The sequence below is a fragment of the Terrapene carolina genome, unplaced genomic scaffold, assembly GCF_002925995.2.
Source record: "Terrapene carolina triunguis isolate 2854851 unplaced genomic scaffold, T_m_triunguis-2.0 Scaffold23, whole genome shotgun sequence".
NCBI lineage: Eukaryota > Metazoa > Chordata > Testudines > Emydidae > Terrapene > Terrapene triunguis.
In genome coordinates, this window is record NW_020664374.1 from 10,396,149 (window position 1) to 10,419,371 (window position 23,223).

Consider the following 23,223-nt stretch of genomic DNA (forward strand, 5'->3'; position numbering starts at 1 on the left):
CCACGTCCCCTCTCCTCCCCCTCCCTCCCGGAATGTCATAAGGGCCGCTACACAGCTGTTAGGCAGCGGGGCAGCGGGAAGCGCTGGGAGGGAGGGGGGGTGGGGACACAGCATGCTCAGGGGGGAGAAGGAGGTAAGTGGGGGGAGCTTGGCTGCCTGTGGGTACAGAGCACTCACTAATTTTCCCCGTGGGTGCTCCAGCCCCGGAACACCCACGTAGTCGGTGCCTATCGCAGCCGCTTCTGCTATATGAGAGATCACACCTTTTGAGCAGATGGTGAGGCATGGCTTACACAAGTAAAGACATGCCTTAACCCTTAGGGTATGTACCCTACCCAGCTCTCTATGAATCCAAGCAGAACATCCCCCATACACACTGCTATATTTAGCAGTGTAGTATCCTGCTGCCTCCATGCTGCAAGAGCCTTTTCCTGCCATTCACAAAGGCTCCAGCAGTGGGAAAAGGCTCTGGCAGTGAGGAGGCAGTGGGGAAAGGCTCCAGCAGCTCCCCCACTGACAGATGCAAGGAGTTTCCAGAGCTTTTCCCCACCACAGGCTTTTATATATCCAAGTTATGGAGTAGTCTATATTAGAGCTTTTACTTGTAGACCTAGGAGTAGCCAGATGGAGTGGCTGGACCTCAAAAAATTCTATTATTGTTCTGAATACAGTAGACTATATTAGAAAAGGGAAATAGCTGCCATTTCAGTTGAACAAACTTCAAAAGGACAAGGAGATTTGGTGTGGACAAACAACGAAAAATTCAAATATTTTTTTAACCAAACTTATCCTAAACAAACATTAGGGGTAGAAATCTAATGAAAACAGTGTCTGCTGATAGTTTTTAAGTACTTTGCAATGTCTTAACTGATCCAATAAATATACAAGATTTTTTAGCTGATCACCAACCACTGGTTGTCACAACGGATAGGTAACCTTGCCCCACTAACCAATATATCCAAGTACAATGAATGCTTCTTAGAGCCAAGCTGCAGGTTGTCCCGAGATTCCAATTTTAAATCTCCAGTGTACTTGGTTTTTTTTATAAAATATCTGATTTGGGAGATAAAAGCACAAAAGGATTATAGGTGACAGCTAATCTGATAAATATTTCAATTTCAGCATAGATATTTAACATCCAGAATTAAGCTTCTAGTATATAAGTTTTATATAAAAATGTACTGCTAAAGTAAGATTCTCTGAACATTACTTTTTCTTTTCAAGAAACAATTTTGATGTTCCCTGGATTTATTTAAAATGTGGTGGGTTGTTGGGTTTTTCCTTTAAATGTATGTTTAAAATAAGAGATAGATGTACTGACATATGCATGGTTTCATATTCAGTTCCAGATTGCTCATTGTGTTTACCTTCCAGTTTCTTACTTACAGTCACATAGGGCCTGATCCAAAGTCCATTAAAATCAGTGTGACTGTTAGAGGGCTTTCCCTTCACCCTCTCCCCTGGTTCTTGTCACTCAGACAGAAAGCAGAAGACCAGAAGTCCGAAGTACAAGCAATTTGATGTTTATTGGGGTTACTTCCAAGCAAGCATATTCATAGCTCTACACGCCAGCAGAATCTGTTTCCCAATGTTCCATTCCCAGCTCTGACGCCGCATAGCCTTGCCTGTGTCCTCATTCTCACCTCCCCATTCCCTATTACGTATTCCCAATTCCCACCTCCTCCTCCTTAGCAGGCCCAAATATACCTCCAGTGCACGCACCTAGTCATACCCCTTACAGCTTATAGTCATGTTCTGTTCTGGAGGGTCGTGAGTCTAGGGTCTTCGTCCTACCTCTTTTGTATCCCATGGGAGGGGTAAGGAGAGAGATTGTGTTTTGGCCAAGGCAAGGCTTTTCTTTGGCTTTTACTGTTTCTTATGCCTCCCCTCCATCCCCCCTTGCCCCTCCTAACTGGTTGCTTGACCTTGGCTTGAGAGAAGAGCCAGGCAGCCTTCTAGTGTATGCTTGTATATTATACTCCCACCATGCCCTGTAACTGCTCTATCCCTTATCTCTTACTATTGTACTAAAAGCCCCATCTGGTTGTGGGAAATGCAACACACAGTGTCTGTCTTTGTTCATTGTTCTTCACACATAGTAGTATAAAATATGAGTATCAAAAAGTTAACCCCAAAATTCTATCTCAGACTGACAAATAAGCCTATATGCTAACAGTGACTCTTCCCATTGACATCAATGGGTTTTACATTAAACAATTACTGAAATTTAGGGGAAAATATAGTAGGCAAAGTTTTACCAAACACAAAAAGGACCAATAAGGGGATAAGATACTTTCAAATCTTGGGGGGAGGAAGGCTTTTGTTTGTGCTCTTTGTTTTGGTGGTGTTCGCTCTTGGGACTAAGAGGGACCGGACATCAATCCATGTTCTCCAAATCTTTCTGAACAAGTCTCTCATATTTCAAACTTGTAAGTAACAGCCAGGCAAGGCATATTAGTTTATCTTTGTTTTCTCAACTTGTGAATTTTAACTTTACTAGAGGGAGGTTGATCCCTGTTTTGTTGTAACTTTGAAACTAAGGCTAGAGGGGGTTCCTATGGGCTCTTTGAATCTGATTACCCTGTAAAGTTATTTTCCATCCTGATTTTACAGAGATGATTTTTACATTTTTTTTAAATCCTTCTTTTAAGAATCTGGCTGATTTTTCCATTGTCCAAAGATCCAGGGGTTTGGGTCTTTGGTCACTTTGTAACCAATTGGTTAGGATATTATTCTCATGCCTCCCCAGGAAAGGGGGTATAAGGGCTTGGCGGGTTATTTTGGGGGAAGAGGAACTCCAAGTGGTCCTTTCCCTGTTTCTTGTTAAATCACGTGGTGGTGGCAGCATACCAGGTTTTAACCTAAGCAGGTAGAAATAAGCTTAGGGGGCTTTCATGCGGGTCCCCACATCTGTACCCTAGAGTTCAGAGTGGGGAAGGAACCCTGACAGGACCCTATTAATTAATTTAATACATTCAGATTTTTTACTCCTTCAATAGTATTAAACTCTCTTCTTGTTAATTTGATGTTCATCAGAAGACAATATTAACATGTGAAAATTCTTTTCCCAGTTTGCATATGCTATATCTCTCGCCAGGTAGGCACAAAAAGTCTTCCCAATTTCCTTCTATGATCTGGGATTCAGCAAGCCAGGTGGCCTAGTGGTTAGTGCACCCAACTTCTGCCCCCTTACTTCTCTGTCAGAGCAACAGAGGTACCAGTTCCTGACCTTAATCTGAGGATCTTTGACTTTCCACTCACATCTGGGTCTAGGCCCCTGAGGGAGCATGGTAGGAGAACCTAGGCCCCCCTTTCCACTGGGTCCCAGCCCAGGGCCCTGTGGGAAGCAACATCAGAAGGATCCTCCTTGAAGTGAGTCTAAGTTGTTTTCTTGGGCTACTTCCTACCTATAGATCCCTTCAGTTTGGGGCATGTCCCCTATAGTCAATCAATTTACAACAAAAGAGTTCAAAGGAGTGCAAGGTGCTACCAGATCTGTGAGTTTTCAAAAGTGGGTGATGGTTAGAGAAGGCTCTGCCTGAGGGCCTTACAGGCTTTGTGGTTCCCTCTCAGGCTCACTCTTCTGTCTGGCTTCCTGGAGAAGAATTCCTCTCTCCTACAGCCTGCCCACCACTCTTCTCCTGGGCTTCTTTTAACCTGCTTCTACAGTCAGATCATGCTCGGCAGGTCTGGAGGGACAGGGCTTCTTGGGCCCAGTATTGCGTTCTAAAGTACCGGTATACATTTTTAACAGTTTTTAATTATATTTTACTAAATTTTAATGGGCACAATTCTTTAGGTATCTGCAGATTGGTAAAATTAACCACCCTGACAGTTAGGAAGTTTTTCCTAATGTCCAACCTTTGCTGCAATTTAAGCCCATTACTTCTTGTCCTATCCTCAGAGGTTAAAGAGAACAATTTTTCTCTCTCCTCCTTGTAACAACCTTTTACGTACTTGAAAACTGTTATCATGTCCCCTCTCAGTCTCTTCTTCTCGAGACTAAACAAACCCATTTTTTTTCAATCACCCCTCATAGGTCACGTTTTCTAGTCTTTTAATCATTTTTGTTGCTCTCCTCTGGACTTTCTCCAATTTGTCCACATCTTTCCTCAAATGTGGTGCCCAGAACTGGATACAATGCTCCTGTTGAAGCCATATCAGTGCAGAGTAGAGTGGAAGAATTACTTCTCGTGTCTTGCTTACAACACTCCTGCTAGTACGTCCCAGAATTATGTTTGCTTTTTTTGCAACAGGGGAATGTCACTAGCCTGCCAGCCAAGGCAGACACCAGGAAATAAGTACCATCTCCCTGGCTAAAACACAACGTGTTTTCAAAGAAAAGTTTGTGAATAACTAGTTTTCCTGTGATGGATTTTAGAAAGCTGCAGCCTTTCAAATATATTCACTGGAAATGTTATGCTGTGCCAAGCCAAGTGGTTCACTGACATCTCATATTAACCAAAGAATGAAAATGGGTGTGATAGATAGTTTGTGTGCATACCCCTTCATCTGCCAGTGTAGAACACAAGAAGGGTTTTTCTCGGATTTGGTCACACTAATCGATTTGTTTTACTACCCAGAAGCATGACAATAATTCTAACCCCTCATTAACACAGTGTAAGTGCATAATGCTAAATAGGCTGATAGATTTTATAATCATTCAGCTCTGCCAACATACATCATCTCACTAGGGGTGTACAACTAGCATGCTCCCTCTGTAATAAAGTAGGCAGTATATGGATTCAAAATATTAGTTTATAGTGAAAAATGGCCCTCCAGTGCACAAAAGTGACACTGTTGATTTTTTTCAGTTTATGGGATGTTTTACTTCTCCGTACAACCTACTTCCTTAACTCTATATACATGTGCGTATATTATTTCTTATTTAAGATGTACTATCTATCTCTCTCCATAGATACAGACATGGTATATACTCTTTCTCATGTCTGGTCCACCTGTGCCAATGAGTCAAGCATGGAATTCCATCCTGAAACTTTTGCAAATTTTAATGAGTCAATTTTCTAGCAAGATGAGAGATTTTTTTACCCTTAACTTTCACATAGCTTTGAAGCCATGGTTAATATAGATCCTTGGCATATTTTAATAGGAAATACTAATGATCTTAAACAATTTAATTCACCATAACCTAAAATAAATCCCTGCAGAGTTACAGAATATCTCACCCATGGAATGTGATTATGTTTCAATTTCCCAAGGAAATTTATGATATCATGTGTGGATCCTTCAGAGTTCTAAAAGAAGAAGTAAAACAAATTATTCCCTTTCTTATGAGTGAGAAGATTTGCCAGCATCAGAATATTTCTGCACATCTTTAGCATTTTGTTTTACTATTCACACTTTTAGCCATCACACTTTCTAGGACCTCACCTCAGTGCCAATTGCCTCAGACCGTCTTCATGACTTGCAGCTCATAATGCTATCCCAGTAACATCATTTTGGCTAGGTTAGAAGTACATTTATACTCATTAGCTTTATCACCAAAAATGAACATTTTAAACAGTGGAGAATCCAAGCATGCTGAAGGAGGCATTAGTACCGCATGGATTAAGTGGAAATATGTGGGTTTCTCGTGCATAATTATAAGACGGCATCTTGCCCAGACATATCTAAGCACTGTAGCTCTTTCACACAAGATCAGACAAGGCTGTTAAATCACAGTTTATTTTTTGTGACTCTAAATCAGCCCTTGGGCTGCTCAGACTACAGTTAGTTTATTTTCACCTTCAAAGACTAAGCCTCCTGTTTCCAGGACACATTAAAATGGTTAAGGGACTTGAAGATTTATATCACTTTGCGGGGAATAGGGTGTTGAACTTGTAAATGTAGCTCAATAATAAATAAGCAGTCCTCCATAATGTTGGTGTGTAAATAACATAGAAGACTCTGCAATTATACTGGTCTAGTGGTCTGAACATGGGATTCAGAGCCAAAATCTCTTTGAGTTGTAATCCCAGTTCAGATCCTCCCTCTCTCTGTAACCTTGGGATAATCACTTAACTGTTGTTTTTTGTAATTTAGGATCCCCACTGTAAAATGAGGATACTAGTACTTTCCTATCTCACAGGGAGTTATGATGTGTTAATTATTTAATGGGCTTGATTCACCCCTTTTACTGCAGGCTACTAGATACTGTACTACTTGAAGCTTTTTAAGCACTGTGCTCATACCTACATATATTGAGTTGCAGTAGTCCAAACCGGAAGCCACATAGGCATAGATCACCATGGCTAAGTCCTCCATTATGATGGGGTAACATCTTCCATTATCATTATTATTATTTGTATTACTGCAGCATTGGAAGCCCTAGTCATGGACCTGTTGTTCTAGGCACCATACAAACACAGAACAAAATGACAGTATCTGCCTCAAGGCGCTTACAATTTAAGTATAAGACAAGAGACAACAGATGGATACAAATAGATAGAGGAGTAAAAGTAATTAATGAGATGAGATTGGTTGGCATGATACGTAGAGATCTGAACACCAACAGCTTAGCCATTGTCAAGTTTGCCATCAGGGCAAAGGAGAGTTTTAATGAGGGTTTTGAAGGAGGATAATGAAGTAGCTTTGCTGATGATTGTGGGGAGCTGTTCCAAGTATGAAGGGCAGTATAGGAGAAAGCATGAAGGTGTCAAACAAACTGCTATGTGATGGAGGCTGGCATTGTGGGCCAATAAGCAGTGAATATTTTGTCTCTGTTACGTAGTGTATAAATGCCCAATCGGGAGGGGCCATTGGTACTAACAGTGGGTTAGATGACTCTTAGTTTGTTTCGTGATTACCTTGGTCAGAAGTGGATATCGGGGGTAGTTTGCCAGGTGATTTTCTTGAAAATGCTCAGACTGTGCTGTGCTTTGGGGGTTGATAGTAGATTTCCTGCATCAAAATTGGAGGTGACCATTTCTATTAGCAGGGATCCTATGCATCTTTCACCAGATGCAATGGACAGAATGGCTGGCTATAGGCCCTGGTATAGCAAGGGTTGCAGGAGCTTTGCACCACCAAAACCTCCTCTAGGAGGACTGTGTACTAGTGATGGCCTCATTTCAGCAAAATCTAGCCCAATAATTCTACCATGCTTGGAAGAGTAAGACATATAGAACAAGCCCTCCCTTCTCATTCAAGTCAAAGGTTTTTGTATGGGGGTCAAGGAAATACACCATCCCCCAGGTCACATAAGAAAATAAGAATATAAGAATGCCATACTGGGTCAGACCAAAGGACCATCTAGCCCAGTATCCTGTCTTCCGACTGTGGCCAATGCCAGGTGCTTCAAAGGGAATGAACACAGCAAATAATCATCAAGTGATCCATCCCCCATTCCCAGCTTCTGGCAAACAGAGGCTAGGGACACTATCTCCGCCCATCCTGGCTAATAGCCCTTGATGGACGTTTCCTCCATGAACTTATCTAGTTCCTTCTTGAACCCTGTTATAGTCACAAAGCGTTACTGCTATATCACTACTACTGCTGTCCACATGCTGAAGGTACCTCTGTGACTGATGAGTCCCTCTTCATCACCCACATATATGTGCATGTGTTTGAGGGTGGAGAGGACACCAGACAGTTGATTCTCCTAATAGGCCTATTCCACCCTGTCACTAAAATCAACATCTGGACTGCTGTAGATAGATGCCCTTTGGAGAACAGCTCTGTTTACACAGGGTGCAAACTTCCCTGAAAAGGATCTCCACTATGTGGGTCCCTGGCAAAGGGGAACTCTAGAGCTGGGCAAGTAACTGATTTTTTTGGTTCTGGTTTGGCGGTAGTGCTGGTGGCCTTATAACTTTTAGCTCAGTAGTTAGGGCACACACCTGGGTTGTCAGAGATCTGGGTTCAAGTCCCCCCTCTGGATCTTCCACTTCTCAGGAGAGTGCCCTAACCACTGAATAGGGGGGTATTCTGGGGCAGGTTCTTAATCTCTCCTACTGCAGTTGTTTCACTTTGTATACATTAAGTATTCATGGGTGTAGGGACATACACTCCCCCCCCCCCCGTGAGTGCCCTAATCGCAAAGTTAGAGTAATTTTATCTCTCTGGCCCAATGACTATTCAAGTATTTTGTACAGAGTGGAACAGTTTCAGCAGGAGATATTGAGAGAGACCTGCCCCCAAATACCCACCAGCCAATGGCAGTATTGTAGGAGGTATAAGGTCAGCTTGTCCTCCTGAGTGGAATCTATTTGTGAATTCATGTCAACTTTGCAAATAGTTTCAGTTGGACTGAAACTGCATTTTTTGGCCAAAAAGCTCTTTGTCTAAAAAAAATTATCCTGCTCTAACGAGCTTGAATATGCTTCAGTCCTATGTGCCCGTAGATAGCAGTGGCATGATTTGTGCCTATAAAACTATAAAGTATAAGTAATTATTTATGGATTATAAGCCAGGTCTGAATGAACTCTGACTCAGAACTAGTGATGAACTGGGGAAAAAGACCTCAGGAGCAGAATGTATTTGCGTAGACACACCTACTCCACTTAGGGGATCAGCAGACAGACCTGCATTGCCAAAGTGATCAATTTTGGCTGTTTTGGTCTAAAATTCATTTTAATATTGAAAGCAGGGGTGTTGTTATCCTTATTGTATGAGTGAAGGGCAGCAAGACTGTACTTAGCATGTCCTGATTGAGGGGTCCCCATAATATGAACCTCACTTGCTAAGCAGGGTGTCATGATGGTAAATCCAGGTAAGAGTCAGATGGGGTGAGAACAGATGTTCCTACGGGGTGGTGTGGACCTGTTTAAAGGGTCCTAGAAGATATTTGACCCATCTCCCTCCAGTGTTTAAAGACAGTGTTGATTAAACTAATTTAAAAATCTTGGTTCTTTGTTAGTGATCACTAAAGAGGAACTCACAGATAAGCTGATCCAAGGGGGCTGAACCTCAGACCTGGTATGGAGCTGTGTTGCAGTGAAAAGACAGCATACAAGAGGTAGTATCAGAAAGGTTCCCTACTGTCCAGTGAAATCACTAAAGGGTTAAAATCACTGAGAACTGGGCTGAGTGGTGGAACCTTAGAACATAGTGTCCCAGTAAAATGGCAGTGAAGCCGGCAATGACAGCAGCAGTGATAAGGAACAGCAATGACAAACAGCGGCAGAGACTGCAGATACATTGAGGAGCATAGGTGGAGGCAACATTCAACCACCTTCTCCCCTCAGGGGTGGGAGATGAACCCACCCAAATGCATACCCAGATTCTGTGGATGTTGCTGATCTCAGACAACACACTCTCAGTAGGGTATAGAGGAGGGAAAAGGGGAGTGGCATGTTAAAGAGACATTCACGCCTTGGATTTTCACACCACAAGGTGGGAAACTGAGAAAAAGGACACTGATCATAATACTTGGGGATGAATGTTTCACTTATTGGTTGCATACTTTCAAGTCATTGTTGCAGTGTTTTCCCAAATTAATGCTGTGTTACCTCCTTTTAGTAAACATTTTCTTTTGTTATACACGGACTCAGTGCTTGCGAGTGGGGAAGTATTGCCTCTTAGAGGTCCCAGGGGTAGTGTTTACAAACTTCCCAGATTACTGGGAAGTTTAGAGATGGACCGACCACATTTGAGACCCTTTAAATAATGTCATGTTCAGAGGCTTAGTATTTTTCCAGCTGTAGGCCAGAGTGTGATCTCACTTTTATGTAAATCTAGAAAAATTCCACTGAATCTTCATCAGTGTGAATGGGTGCTAAACCGATCGTATGTATGGGACAATGTTACTGCATTTGTACATGTACCATGATTTCTGAAATTAGTGCTTCTAGAATCCAGGCTTCCCAGGGGCATGAGTGCTGTAAATAACAATTGGCACTATTGCTATTGATCTATAGACAGAATTCCTGCTTTCCTGTAGTAGTACTTAGTGCTATAGTAGGCTATATTTGACAATCTAGCAGTTCAGATTGTGGTGCCTGTAGATAGATACAAGGTTATATACAATACAGACTTTCAATAAGTATATAATATCAGTTAATTGCAATATAAACTGCAGTCAAACTATCTTCTGTATGGCAAAGGGAATATTTCTGGGAGGTTTAGATTCTACATATGAGCCATTTCAGCAGAGAATGCAAGCACATGCTTAAATTCTTCCCTATTCAGCAAAGTACTTAAGCACAAGCTAGTCCCATTGAAGGTAATGAGACTTAAACACATGCTTAAAGATAAGCATGTGATTAAGTGCTTTGCTGAATAGGGATAGATCAGAGTTCTGATCTGGCCTGATTTTCAAATGATATAAATCACTGAACTCAAAGGAGCTATTACAATTTATGTCAGGTAGGGATCTTCATACTGAGAAACTTCAGTTTGCAGAATACACATATAGTTCATTCAAATTTAATTCTAGCCCATTCTCACTGCCCACAATTTACCACAAAGTGGGCCTGCTCCTCAAGGCAAAAGGAGGTCCATATGCAGAGCAACTGCATGGCACAGCTGGGCCTACTGTCAAGATTATTTTGTGGAAGTGGGGGGAAAATAAAACTTGGTGACTTTCTTCAACCAATGCCTGATAAATATTTAATTCTTTCATGTTCTTAGAATGAGTTATGCTGAACTAATTTGGTTGCTAATCTGGATGTTAAATAAAACTTTTCAAACTGCCTCTGCAAATACAACAAATCACATTTAGTATTACAGCGAGCAAGGTTAATTTAAGTTATATTAATAATTGCAATGAGTTTAAGAGGCTTGTTCGTAGAACATCCCTAAAGTCTCATTCAAGAAAAACAGTAATACTCCACTTCCATGGTTTAATAAGCATTACTGTACTGGAATTCCTATGAGAATACACTGTGGTATCTACATTATTTCCAAAGACATATATTAATATGTTGTTATTATTATTGCAATAATTAACAAGCAAAAAAAATGTGATAAGACTCCAGAAATAATATATTACCCCCAACTGGATAATAAATGGCTTTGCAAGGATTTATGAGCAGGGACAATAGAAATTGTTGGGGGGGAAAGGGACTTTCTGTGGAATTTCTGTGGGGGAGTTTGTTTTAATTTTACTTTCTACTTGGCCCTATTCTTGAATTTTAAGAGTAGATATCACTGAGAGTCATTCAGAAATATTTATTAGGTTATTAAAATGAACTACCTTCACTGCTGCTGGACCAACTTTTTATTCCAAAACCGCAAAATCCCCCAAGCTGCACTACAGAAATCCAACTCTTTTTTGCTAACGGCAATATAGGTGCCATTTCCCCCTGATTTTTAAGAACAACACAGCAAGCATCTGAATTATCTGAATAATCAAAACACTGTCTGATAGAATATTTAGGCATGCTGAAGTAGAAGTGGTTAAAATTCAGTTTCAAGGTTGATAGCCAGATGAGATGAATGGGAAAGTCCTATGCAAGAGCTACTCACATGGACAAAATGAATCACATCATAAATGTTTCCAGGATCACACACTAAAGTAATAAAACACTTAACAGTAGCATTATTTTTAAAGGAAGACAACTGTTCCATACCATAACAAAATAATTGTAGGTAAATGACCAGATTTTTAGCCTGATGGTCATTTTTGTGGATGCAATTTTGCACTAGGAAATATTATGCCTTTAATGAATCAAGGGTACAAAGAGAGATAGCTACTGTAGATGTTCTACTTCTAGTATCTTGCCCACAGCCTTCCCAGGCAGGAGGGAGACAAGGAAGAAGCACCATTATAATCCTACCTCCCCCAATACCTGACATACTGATATATAAAAATCCTGATGTGTATGATATTTCTAATGTCTTTTATCTTGTTTGCTGCAGTTTTGCCTTTGAATAATGCTAAGAAATATTCCACAAGCACATCACTGAAAGATTTAGTCTATTGGTGGGCTAAAGACTGGGAGCAGCCAGGGCTATGCCTATTGTATTTCTTGGAGTGTGGAAGACATATCACTTCTGATTTTTTTTTTTAAAGCATGAGCATCCATGATTTTTCTTTGTATGCTTACTCTGTGTGCTGTATATCATTTCAAGATGTAATAGCCACGATGAGAGAGGCTGGGGAGAGGTCTGTGTATTGGGCAGTGTGGGCTCCTAAACACCACCTTGACCCCTCCTCTCTCCACTGTGTATATTTTTTTTTTGGATCTAGACTGTTCTCAGTGGTACCTGATGACAGAACAAGGAGTAATGGTCTCAAGTTGCAGTGGGGGAGGTTTAGGTTGGATAATAGGAAAAACTTTTTCACTAGGAGGGTGGTGAAGCATTGGAATGGGTTACCTAGGGAGATGGTGGAATCTCCTTCCTTAGAGGTTTTTAAGGTCAGGCTTGACAAAGCCCTAGCTAGGATGATTTAGTTGGGAATTGGTCCTGCTTTGAGCGGGGGGTTGGACTAGATGACCTCCTGAGGTTCCTTCCAACCCTGATAGTCTATGATTCTATGATTCTATGACAGAAAGCCTTAGGTGATCAATATAATGTATGTTCTGATATTATAGAAAACCACATTCTAATACTCTTATTCACGCTGCATAGTATTTTACTTTACAAATATTCTCATTGACTTCTACTTATTGAGTAAGGTAATCAACATGAGTGGCCCAGAATGTTTAAACAATTATTAATCTCTGCTTGAAGACTGATCCTCTGTCATATTTTCATTCTCCCAAAGAGAGTACGAAGGGGCAAACAGATTTTAGATATGAACTGATCCAATATTTTTATCAAACATATACTTGAACCCATACAAAATCTCTGGCAAGTTTTGAAATTTTTGGATTATCATCATCTGTTACCCACCAAAACAGGTGCTTTAGGAAGCCTAAGAACATAACAACATAAGAACGGCCATACTGGGTCAGACCAAAAGTCCATCTAGCCCAGTATCCTGTCTTCCGACAGTGGCCAATGCTGGGTCCCTCAGAGGGAATGAGCAGAACAGGTAATCTTCAAGTGATCCATCCCCTGTCGCCCATTCCCAGTTTCTGGCAAACAGAGGCTAGGGATGGCATCCCTGCCCATCCTGGCAAATAGCCATTGATGGACCTATCCTCCATGAACTTATCTAGTGCTTTTTTGAACCCGGTTATAGTCTTGGACTTCACAACATCCTCTGTCAAGGAGATCCACAGGTTGACTGTGTATTGTGTGAAGAAATACTTCCTTTTGTTTGTTTTAAACCTGCTGTCTATTAATTATTGCACAAATTCCATACTGTTCCCCACCAGCACATATATATCAAGCAAATACACTTTTCCTCCCCACCCCATAACAAAAGATCCATTATAACTCCTTGCCCAGTAGCTGTCAATCCAACATGCTTCACTCTCGCCAGCACCTCATGGAGGCTCCTCTCAATAGCTTCCCTATCTGACAATTCTTCCTTACAGTAACAGTAGTTTCAAGTGGATGTTCTATGACTTTTGCTGGCAGCAGTACTGATAGGCCTCAGGCTGGGGGTAGTTATTTAAAACCCAACAAGGCTGTAGAGACTAGTGTCTGAAGCACCTACAATGCTTGCCTCCAAGTGCGTGGCTGAGGTTAAGATTCTTTCACAGGTATTTTTAGAAAAAAAACAGGCGCAGGTCACGGCAATAAACAAAAATTCATAGAAGCCTGCAACCTGTCCCTGACTTTTACTAAACAGAGCACCGCCGGGGCTTGCAGCTGCTCCAGCCTTGTGGCTGCTCCTGCAGCAGGGGCTGACCCCTGCTGTTCCAGCCTCAGGGCGGCTGACCCATCCACTGCTTTGGCAGGTCTGGGGAACGCTCTTCCAGCAGGACAGAGCTGGCCACTGGTCAGCTGTTCTTGGGGGCACTGCTGGGGGGCTGGCCACTGCTCTGGGGGCCCCAGGACTGCTGCAGTTCCAGGGACCACTGTTCTGCTACCCCAGGGCTGGCCTCTGGTCAGCTATCCTGGCAGCCCTGGGGCTGACCACTAGTCAACTGTTCAGCAGCCCCGGGGCTGGCCATCAGTCAGGTGTTCTAGCAATCGTTGCTCTGGCAGCCCCAGAGCTGACAGCTGCTCTAGCCCTGCCCCAGAAGTCACAGAGATCCCGGAAAGTCACGGAATCGTATCCTTACTCATGGCACACACAACTCACTACAAAATATCTATGGAAAAAAGACCAGTGAACCACAACACTCAAAGTAGCACCCTGATGTGAGGTGGTTATACTATAAAGAAGTCTAATAAGGGCATAACTGCACAAAATGTTGAATAAGCTACATGTAGTTATGTATGTAACTTGAGTTTTATCCTTTGTAAATTCATAGATTTCATTGCTATGATAGAAAATAAAGTTTTCCACATATTTTAATATTTTTTAAGGTTTTTTTTTATTAGGGACTTTGCAATTGCTAATGATTTTATGTGGAAGGCACTCAGATACTACGGAGATGGAAAGCAGTATAAAACACCTACAATAATGGCACTATCTATCTAGGAAACTTTTTGTACTGAATTATACCAGGCAACAGATGTCACATGGCCCATATTTACTATGATATTAACTCTAAATATCACTGTGTTACTTCCCTTTCCTACTTTGGATTACATGTATATAGCCTAACAAATTATGTTTTCATTGCTAAGAAAACAAGACCTTCCATAATCACATGTTCAGGATCCCAGTTTAATTTTCTGTCTGGGAATATTTCAGTTTGGTGTGATGAAAGATAAGTGTGGGGGGAAATCTTAGAAATTGCTTTTAACAGAAGAATAACATGTAACCTACATGGAATAAAAGGAAGTTCTAGCTTAATCAAAGACTGGATTTGTTTGTGGGGGCTTGAATGGAACTATGACAATTTACACCATCTGAAGATCTGCCCCAAGAGAAAGGATCGCAGCCATCTTCAATGCGAGTTTACATAACTGAAGTAAGGAAAGTTTGCTTATCTGAAGATTAAAACCAATTACTTTCTGGATTCAAAAGTCAAAAATGTGTAGCCGGTTATCGTATAGCATAAATCTCCCACCTCATCATGTTGGCAGCACAGGAATTACACGTCACTCCACTGAGAAACCTTGCATCTCTCAGGGGGAGAGGGAGCTGACCCTGAAGAATCAACCTGCAAGCCACGAAGAGTCGATTCTGACAGAAGTAAAACTTCAGATGTCACAAATGCATATTTATATGCCCAGACATCCCTGGGAAGATCTCGTTTTAAATGATTTGGGTATTCAAGTAGCCTTTCAAGAATTATTTCAGTAGAATGAAGATTATTTTAACCTCTATTTAAAAAAAAAATATTACTGCTCTTTGAAAATCAATACTGCCCTGAACAGCAGGATATCTGAGTTCTGCTCCAGCAGAGCACTTAAGCAAGAGCTTACCTTGGAGCATGGGAGCAATCCCATAGTTTCCAGTTCTATGTTTCCAATTGGACTATTCCCATGCTTAAAATTAAGCACACTCTTCAGTGCTCTGCTGGATCAGGTTCTTAGAAATCTCAGCCGTGACAACCGCCCCTTCACTCAGAAATGATTCTTTTGCACGGTTACTGTGCATTTTTTTCTGCCCTCTGGAAGATGCCAGCTGTAATCACAGTACACTTTCCACATAGCATTTAAAACTGTCATCCAGAAAAACTATGAACAGTGCTAAAAATGTTCATCTAAAACGAAGGCCTCATACATTTTTCATTTTTCTTCAAAACTACCAGTCCAGTGGAAGTGCCTTGCATTAATGAAATATTCAATCAAGTTAAACAGAGGTTTTGATTTTTAGGTAGGTTTTTCTGGGTTGTAAAATGGCTTGGGAATGCATTGTGAGAAAGGTGCTATATAATGGCAGATTGTTTTGTCATGAAACTAATATAAAGGCATTGTCGGCATATGATTGGCTAAATTCTATCACCTGCGTGACACCACTGAAGTTAGATTATGTAGTACAAAACAACTCATCACAAGAAAATCGTCTATTAGACCCCCAATGAGACAGATAAGGAAAAAAGATAGAAGTACATCCATAGCCAATCTCAAACAAATTCTCTTAAATACACATGGCCAAATTATGTTCTCAGCAAAATCTGGGCAATCCCACTGAAGTCAATTTGTTGCACTGGTGTAACTGAAAGGCACATTTGATCCTGTTTTTACATTTTCCCCTTAATTTAATTTTAATATATATGAATTGTAATAGCCGATCCATAATTATATTTTTTCACATATATGCAAGATCTTAGCCAATCTCCTTTTGTCCCAAATTTTCTAAATAATTCTGCCTGTGACGGGGTGAGGAGACCCGGTCCAGTGTGGGGTGAGCTCACCCCATCCTTCAAGCTACCCTCTGTCTCCAGGCCGTGAGAGCTAAGGGCAGGAATCCATAGAGATGCCCTGATCCGCAGGGCTTTAAGGCCCAATGGCCGGAGTCTATGGAATCGCCTTGCTCCACATGGCAATAGGGTCACATGACCAATGTTTGGGGGGTAGCCCTTCTCTGCTGGGCAGTAAGGCCTAACGGCCAGAGTCCATAGGGGCACCCTGGGGTTTGCAAGGCAGTAAGGTCCAATGGCCAAAGTCAGTAGAGATATCCTGGGTCTATAGGGCAGTAAGGCCTAGCGGCCAGAGTCATTAATGATACTCTGGGGTCGCTGGCAGCCTGGCCTAGCAGCCAGAATCAATGGGGCATGGCTGTATGGCCAAGCAGCCAGAGTCCATAAAGTTGCCCTCCGGGTGGGGCTGTATGGTTTAGCGGCTGGAGCCAATAGGGTCACCTTCTGGGTGCAGCTGTATGGCCTAATGGCCAGAGTCAATGGGGATACCCCTCCGGGTGTGGCTATATGGCCTAGTGATGAGAGTCAATAAAGTTGCACTCTGGGTGGGGCTGTATGCCCTAGCAGCCGGAGCCAACAGGGTCATCTTCCGGGTGTGGCCTAGCCACCAGAGTCAGTAGGATAGCCCTCTGCGGGGGGCTGTATCACTAAAGCCAGAATCACTAAAGTTGCCCTCCAAGCAGGACCATATGGTCAAGCGGCCTCTTGGGGGGATAGGTGTTGGCCGCCACCCGGGCGGGGGGAGGGTGGCGACCAGGTAGGGGAACCCAGGCCCTCCCTGCTCTGCCGCATCACAGTCCAGAGCCCTTGCAGTGTCGTACACAGCTGTGTCCGCCACTGGGTCAGCGGGGATCTGTCCGCAACATGCTGACCGGCCTTGGGACAATGGCTTGTCCCCCTCGGGCTACCTCCTACCTTGTCACTCCAGTCAGCAATCTGAGCATCTTCGGGGTCTCCGAGTTCTTCAGCTGGTGCAACTCCCTGTAGCTCTGACCTCCCTGAGGTGTCCATAGGTAGGTGTCCATAGGTAGTGTCCATAGGTAGTTGGCCCTCTGGCTTCCGAGGTCCAGGTCTCCAGTGGTACCTGAGCAGGAGCCAGCAAGGACCGTCCTTTCTCTCCAGTGGTCGGCCCAGACTGAGCCGGGCTGCTCCCTCTTATACCGCTGCTACACCTGGAGCATGCCTGGTAGGGATGTGGGGCCGTGGCTTTCTCTGCCCACAGTGAGGAGTTAACCCTTCCCCATCCAGTGTGGTGTGAGTTCACCCCATCACACGGCTATTGCCACTGGCATTGAAAATGAGTGCATATGATCTCCTACAGCCCTGAATTGCAATACCTCTGCTATTCCTATTTTGGCCATTGTGGTGTATTGAAAACTGTTAAAATAACTATCATTTTCAGTTACAAGGAGTTTTCCAGTCCTGCTTGTTGACTAGGGAAGTGTGTGATATGGATCTTCTGTAGTCAGTTTGCAATGAAGTCAGCCAGGAGCAAGTTACACCTCTCTGCCTTAGAGAGCAGCCTGCTTTGTCTCTCTGTTTTTGGTTCCTGTGTGTTAGGGTTCTGCCTTCAAAGAAATAAAGTAATATTGCATTGCAACATTCCAGAAAAAGTATTTTATATTTTTATGTAATTTCTCTGTGTATGCGCTGTGAACATAATAGCTGTCCCCTAAACAGAGACTAACAGATAACGCTCAACTGTTTAGTAATTTTGTGATGTGGACAAAATGCCATCACAACCTCGAGATAAGTAAACGTATTTCATTTGTGACTAAACACAAACTTAAACCTATGTTTTCAGTGGTGGTGCAAACATATTCTAAGCTTTTTCTATGTGCCAGGCATATTTTAAGTTAACTTTTAGAGCAGGAGAAACTTCTTTCTTTCTTTCTATCTTTGCCTGCTTACTTTTTGAGCCCTTTTTGGGACTGTGCTTTTTGTTCCCAATAAGAAGTATGTGCCACTGCATCAGCCAGGGGGAATCCTTTGCTCCTGTCTCGCTCTGTTATTTACTGATGCCCTTAAAAGGAGATAGCTCATTTACCTTTGTGCATCCATCCAGATCTGCTGAGCAGAGAACAGGGAAGTGGAGCCAATGCCTAGCTCTCTCCCCACCCCTCTCTGACTTCTCCCTGCCCACTTGTTCCCAACATGGAGCATAGCCAGGGCCGGGTCTAACTTTTTTGCCGCCCCAGGCAAAAAAGAAGAGCGCCGCCCCGCCGTACCCCCCCGCAAGCGCCGCTGAAATCCCCACCCCCCCAGCACCACGCAACCCAAAGCCCCGCCCCCTCCAAGCGCCGCACCGCACCAGCCCCTGCCCCCCCAAGACCCCGCCCCCCTGAGCACTACGCCACCTGAAGCCCCTGCCCTCCCTCTGAGCGCCATCCGAAGCCCCCGCCCCCCCCTCCGAGCACCACGCCGCCCAAAGCCCCACCCCCGAGCACCACGCCCCCGAAACCCCACCCCCCGAGCACCACGCCGCCCGAAGCCCCGCCCCCCGAGCACCATGCCGCCCGAAGCCCCTGCCCTCCCTCTGAGCGCCGTCCGAAGCCCCCGCCCCCCCTCCGAGCACCACGCCGCCCAAAGCCCACCCTCTGAGCACCACGCCCCCCAAAACCCCACCCCCCGAGCACCACGCCGCCCGAACCCCCGCCCCCCGAGCCCCATGCCGCCCGAAGCCCCGCCCCCCCGAGCCCTGCCCGAAGCCCCCGCCCCCCCTTCGAGCACCGCACCGCCCAAAGCCCCGCCCCACCTCCGAGCACCACGCTGCCCGAAGCCCCCGCCCCCACTCTGAGCACCGCCGAATCCAAATAAATAAATAAAAAACCGAGTGCCGCCCTGCCCCAAGGTGCCGCCCCAAGCACATGCTTGGTCGGCTGGTGCCTGGAGCCGGCCCTGAGCATAGCCCCTGCACTCCACACAAGTCCTGCTTCCAAGATATGGGTAGCCCTTAAGTGGCTGGGAGTGGGGCTTTACTGCCCCATAACCCTCTGTGTAACTGTGTTAGGACTAGTCAGACTCTACCACTAAATCAATAAACTAAAGTTTAATAAATAGGCAAATTGGAATACATATTATGATTAGAATGTTGCCATCACATAAGCAGGAATTGTGAGTGTTGATGAGGTCTGAAGGGTGGCTAACTCTTTCATGAATTTTATACTAAAAACTACTATCAAGAGAAACAGCTGTAATCAGAGGAAGGTGACGTGTAATGGATTCAGCCCTAGTAAAGCCTGAGTCAGCCCACATTACAAGCTGAGACATTAATCCACAGCAGTCAGTTATCAGTCACAAATCCACTATAATTGCTCAGATAGTATAAAAGGGATTTATATGTCAGTAGCCTGAAGGTCGAGATTGTAAATGAGTTGCAAGAGTTCATTAAAGAACCATTTCATACTCCTGTCAATCTGTCATTTGTTTCAGGTTATTGCCATAAGAAGAGGTTAACCCAAATGAATAAAGGCTCATGTAAGAAGATTTTTTTCTCATTTGTAGAGCTCATCGACTTGACGAGTTCTTTCAATAATGCAAGGCATTAAAAGGGTGGGAAGGGAACATAAAGCAATTGTGTGGGCACATCCTGCAGTGGGGCCTGATCCAAAGCCTTTCGATCAGCTCCATTGTGTTGGCCATTTTGGGGGAGCTTACAGTATATTGTTCTATTCAGACATACTTCCCCTCTCATTGCCTGAGATAATCAACTGCCACTTTTTATTTTACATTATAATCACAGTAAAATTGTTCATTGTTCAAGGCTCCAGTATCAAAAGTAAACAACGGAAAGGTAGTGTTTTCTTTACAGAAAGTAAGGTCTATCATTTCAGGAAAATAATAAAAGTTTCCAAAAAGGAAAATTTTGGCCAAAAACACTTTTTAGTCCTTTGTGAAATATTGTCTCTTTTTTATAAAGTATGTTCTTTTTTCTTATTACAGGAAACCAAAAACTGTAACTATTAAAATGTAGTCCAATAACAACATCTCATCTATTATTTTCTAGACTGTATGTTAAAGGCAAAGCATAAATAGAAAGAATTGAGAAATACCAATTTCCTTTTGGAATTCAATGAATCATTCCCAGGCTATGGTTCAGATTTCATGTTTGTGCTTGTGGATGGTTGAATCTTGGAGATTTTCAAACAGGTTCAGATTAAGTTAGAACAGAACTTGAATCCCCTTTGAAACACTGAGATACTTAAGCTCTCAAACAGCTACAGTAACCATTGCTTTAAATGGATTTTTAGACTTAGTAAAAGAGGAATGCAAAAGTCAATCCAAACACCAGAACCAATAAGTTCAGTTGAAATTATGCTATCTATCTATAGACACCACCCCCCCAACACACACACACATGAACACATACCACATTTACACTGTGAAAGTGGAGTGTTTTGGGAGCGTTTGAATCTGCTTGGAGTGTAGATTTGGAAACTTTGATAGACGTAAATGCAGCTGACAATTCACTCGTCCTTCCTGTCGCACAAATTTTAATCGCCAGAAGAAGAGAAGAAAATAGTGGGCAAGTGACAGTGATTTCATTGCTAATAGCATGGTTGAGTGTCAGTGGCAACAATACTATGTGCTGTACAGATAAGCAGTATGATGAATTAATGTGTTTCGGTGGTCTGAGGTCAAGCTTTAAGAAGGAGGGGACCTGATCGGAGAGAGAAAGGATGAGGAAGAAAGAGGTGGAACTGAAAGCTTGGGATAGGGAGATTATTACAGCCTTTACTTGGCCAAACTAGGGAGTAAAGAGAAGCCCTATATACACCAACACTCAGATTGCAACTGCTAGCTGAGGAGGGAGAATGAGGAATATTTACCCTGTATTCTCTGCTCCAAGAAAATGTGGGTTGAAGAGGTGGGGAGTGAGAGGAGACTTTGGTCCCCTTCATGCCTTACTTGTCAACCAGAGTCACTCCCAGGGTGCACAGGGATGGGGCAAGGAAGCCGCTCCATGAAAAGGGATCATGTAACTTTCACTCCCTGCAGAGTAAGGGGGGGCAGGGGCAACATTTTGACTTTATGGAGTTACAATACCCCCCTTGGTGCAGAAAACAAAATCTAAGCCAAAGGGGAGAGAGCTGAGGACAGAAAGAGGGTGTGCAGAGAAAGAGAACTATAGTTCTGTAACTCCGGGAGATAGAGTTGGAGCAAGACGAGGCAGATGTTAAAAGAGAGGGAAAGGGCTTGCCAACATATACATAGCCTATAAATGTAGATATAGCTCCACCAAAACCGCATTCCCTTATTTAGGACAGAGTCATCTTTGGATGAAAAGTGCTGCACAAAATGTAATGTATTATAGTTCTCAATCTCACATGGGTTGCTAGTGAGAAAACGTAATCAAGCTAATCTAGCAATAGTTATGGCATAAAGGGAGCAGAGACTCAATTGAAACACAAGTATGAAAGACATAAAAATAGGCCTAATTGCTGGAAAGAAAAATTATCTAGAGGAAAGAAACGGCAAGAAAGAAGAAGTAAAAATAGCTCCAGTGGTGAATGAGGAAGGAAGCACATACCTAAGTATAACCCTGCCAATCTGAATCTTAAATGTTAGACATGAAAAAGACCTACTGTATTATCCAGTCCAGCCCCTGCAAAGTCAAGATTTCCCTATGGTACATTTTATAATGTTTTCTCCCCTTCCTTTAATTGTCCCAGGTGATGGAGTTTTCATCACTTCTCTTGGGAGACTATGACACAGCCTAATAAATCTTACTGACAGGAAGATTTTCTTTATATTCACTCTAATTTTCCCCTTTCTTAATTTCTTCCCATTACTCTTATCTAGATAGCCCTTGTAGGACCCTAAATGTTCTGCTCACTTCAGAGTATTCATAACACCATTACAATATTTATAGATGTCTTACATATTCTTTTTCCTTAGTGAAGCTGCCAGTATATGTCCTTAGCTCTATTTAACCTTTCCTCATAAGTCAGTCCTTCGGCCCCTGATTATTTTTGTTGCTTTTCTCTGTACTCCCTTTAATTTGTTAATACTTTCTCATAATAGGGTATTTTAAGTGTGGTCATATCAGAGCTGTAAAGAGAGGGTCTGTAACTCCCTGTTTTATGATGCTTCAAACTGAATGGCCTATTTTAGCTGTCCCACTGCAGTGCAAACTCATGTCTAAGTTGCTGCCCTCTATCACGCAGGTGTCTTTAGCCGTGTCTGCTCTGAGCTTTCTCTATCCCATTGAGTATGTGTGTTTAGCATTTTTTACCATGCATGCATTAGCCTGCATTTTGAATCTCATCTGATTCTCTGACCATTTTTCCAATCTGCTTAAATAGAGAAATGGGATGTGGGTGGGGCTCACCTTCAGATGTAAAAGACATCAGTAAATTGCAATCTTCTGTGAAGTTCAATAGAAGAAGGTACAGTAGAATGTTCAAAGGTTAGTAATAGGAAAGAAAGAGAAACAATTAAAGCTAGAGAAAGTATATTTTCATGTGAGATTTGAAAAGAGATCAACAATGGGCAAGCAGACGTACTAGATACTACAATACTCTCTTTCTTAAAGATATGCTGTAGCTTAAGAAGTAGTTATGGTTTTGATGCAGGAATTACTAGTTGAAATTCTATGGTCTGTGCTTGTGGGAGGTCAAACTAAATGATCCTAATAATTACCCCTTCTGGCCTTAAAACCTAGGGATGAGATTCTGTGTTGTGCCTCTGAGAGGCGCAGCACAGAACTTAAAGCCCAGGGGAGGGGTGGTTGGAGTGGCACGTTATGGTTGTGTATGGTGCTCTCCCAATCCCAAGCAATTTAGACAGGCCTGGGGGAATATCCAAGTTATATCAGCCAGCCTCCCAATGGGCAGCAGCACTGCCAAAATCTCAGTAGTGCTATTGTTCCTTGTTCTGTGCCCCTGGCATACTCCCTACACCAGGACTTTTGAGAGGGGTCTTCTGCAGGTAGCTTATAGGCTTTATGCTCATCTGACCCCCTTTC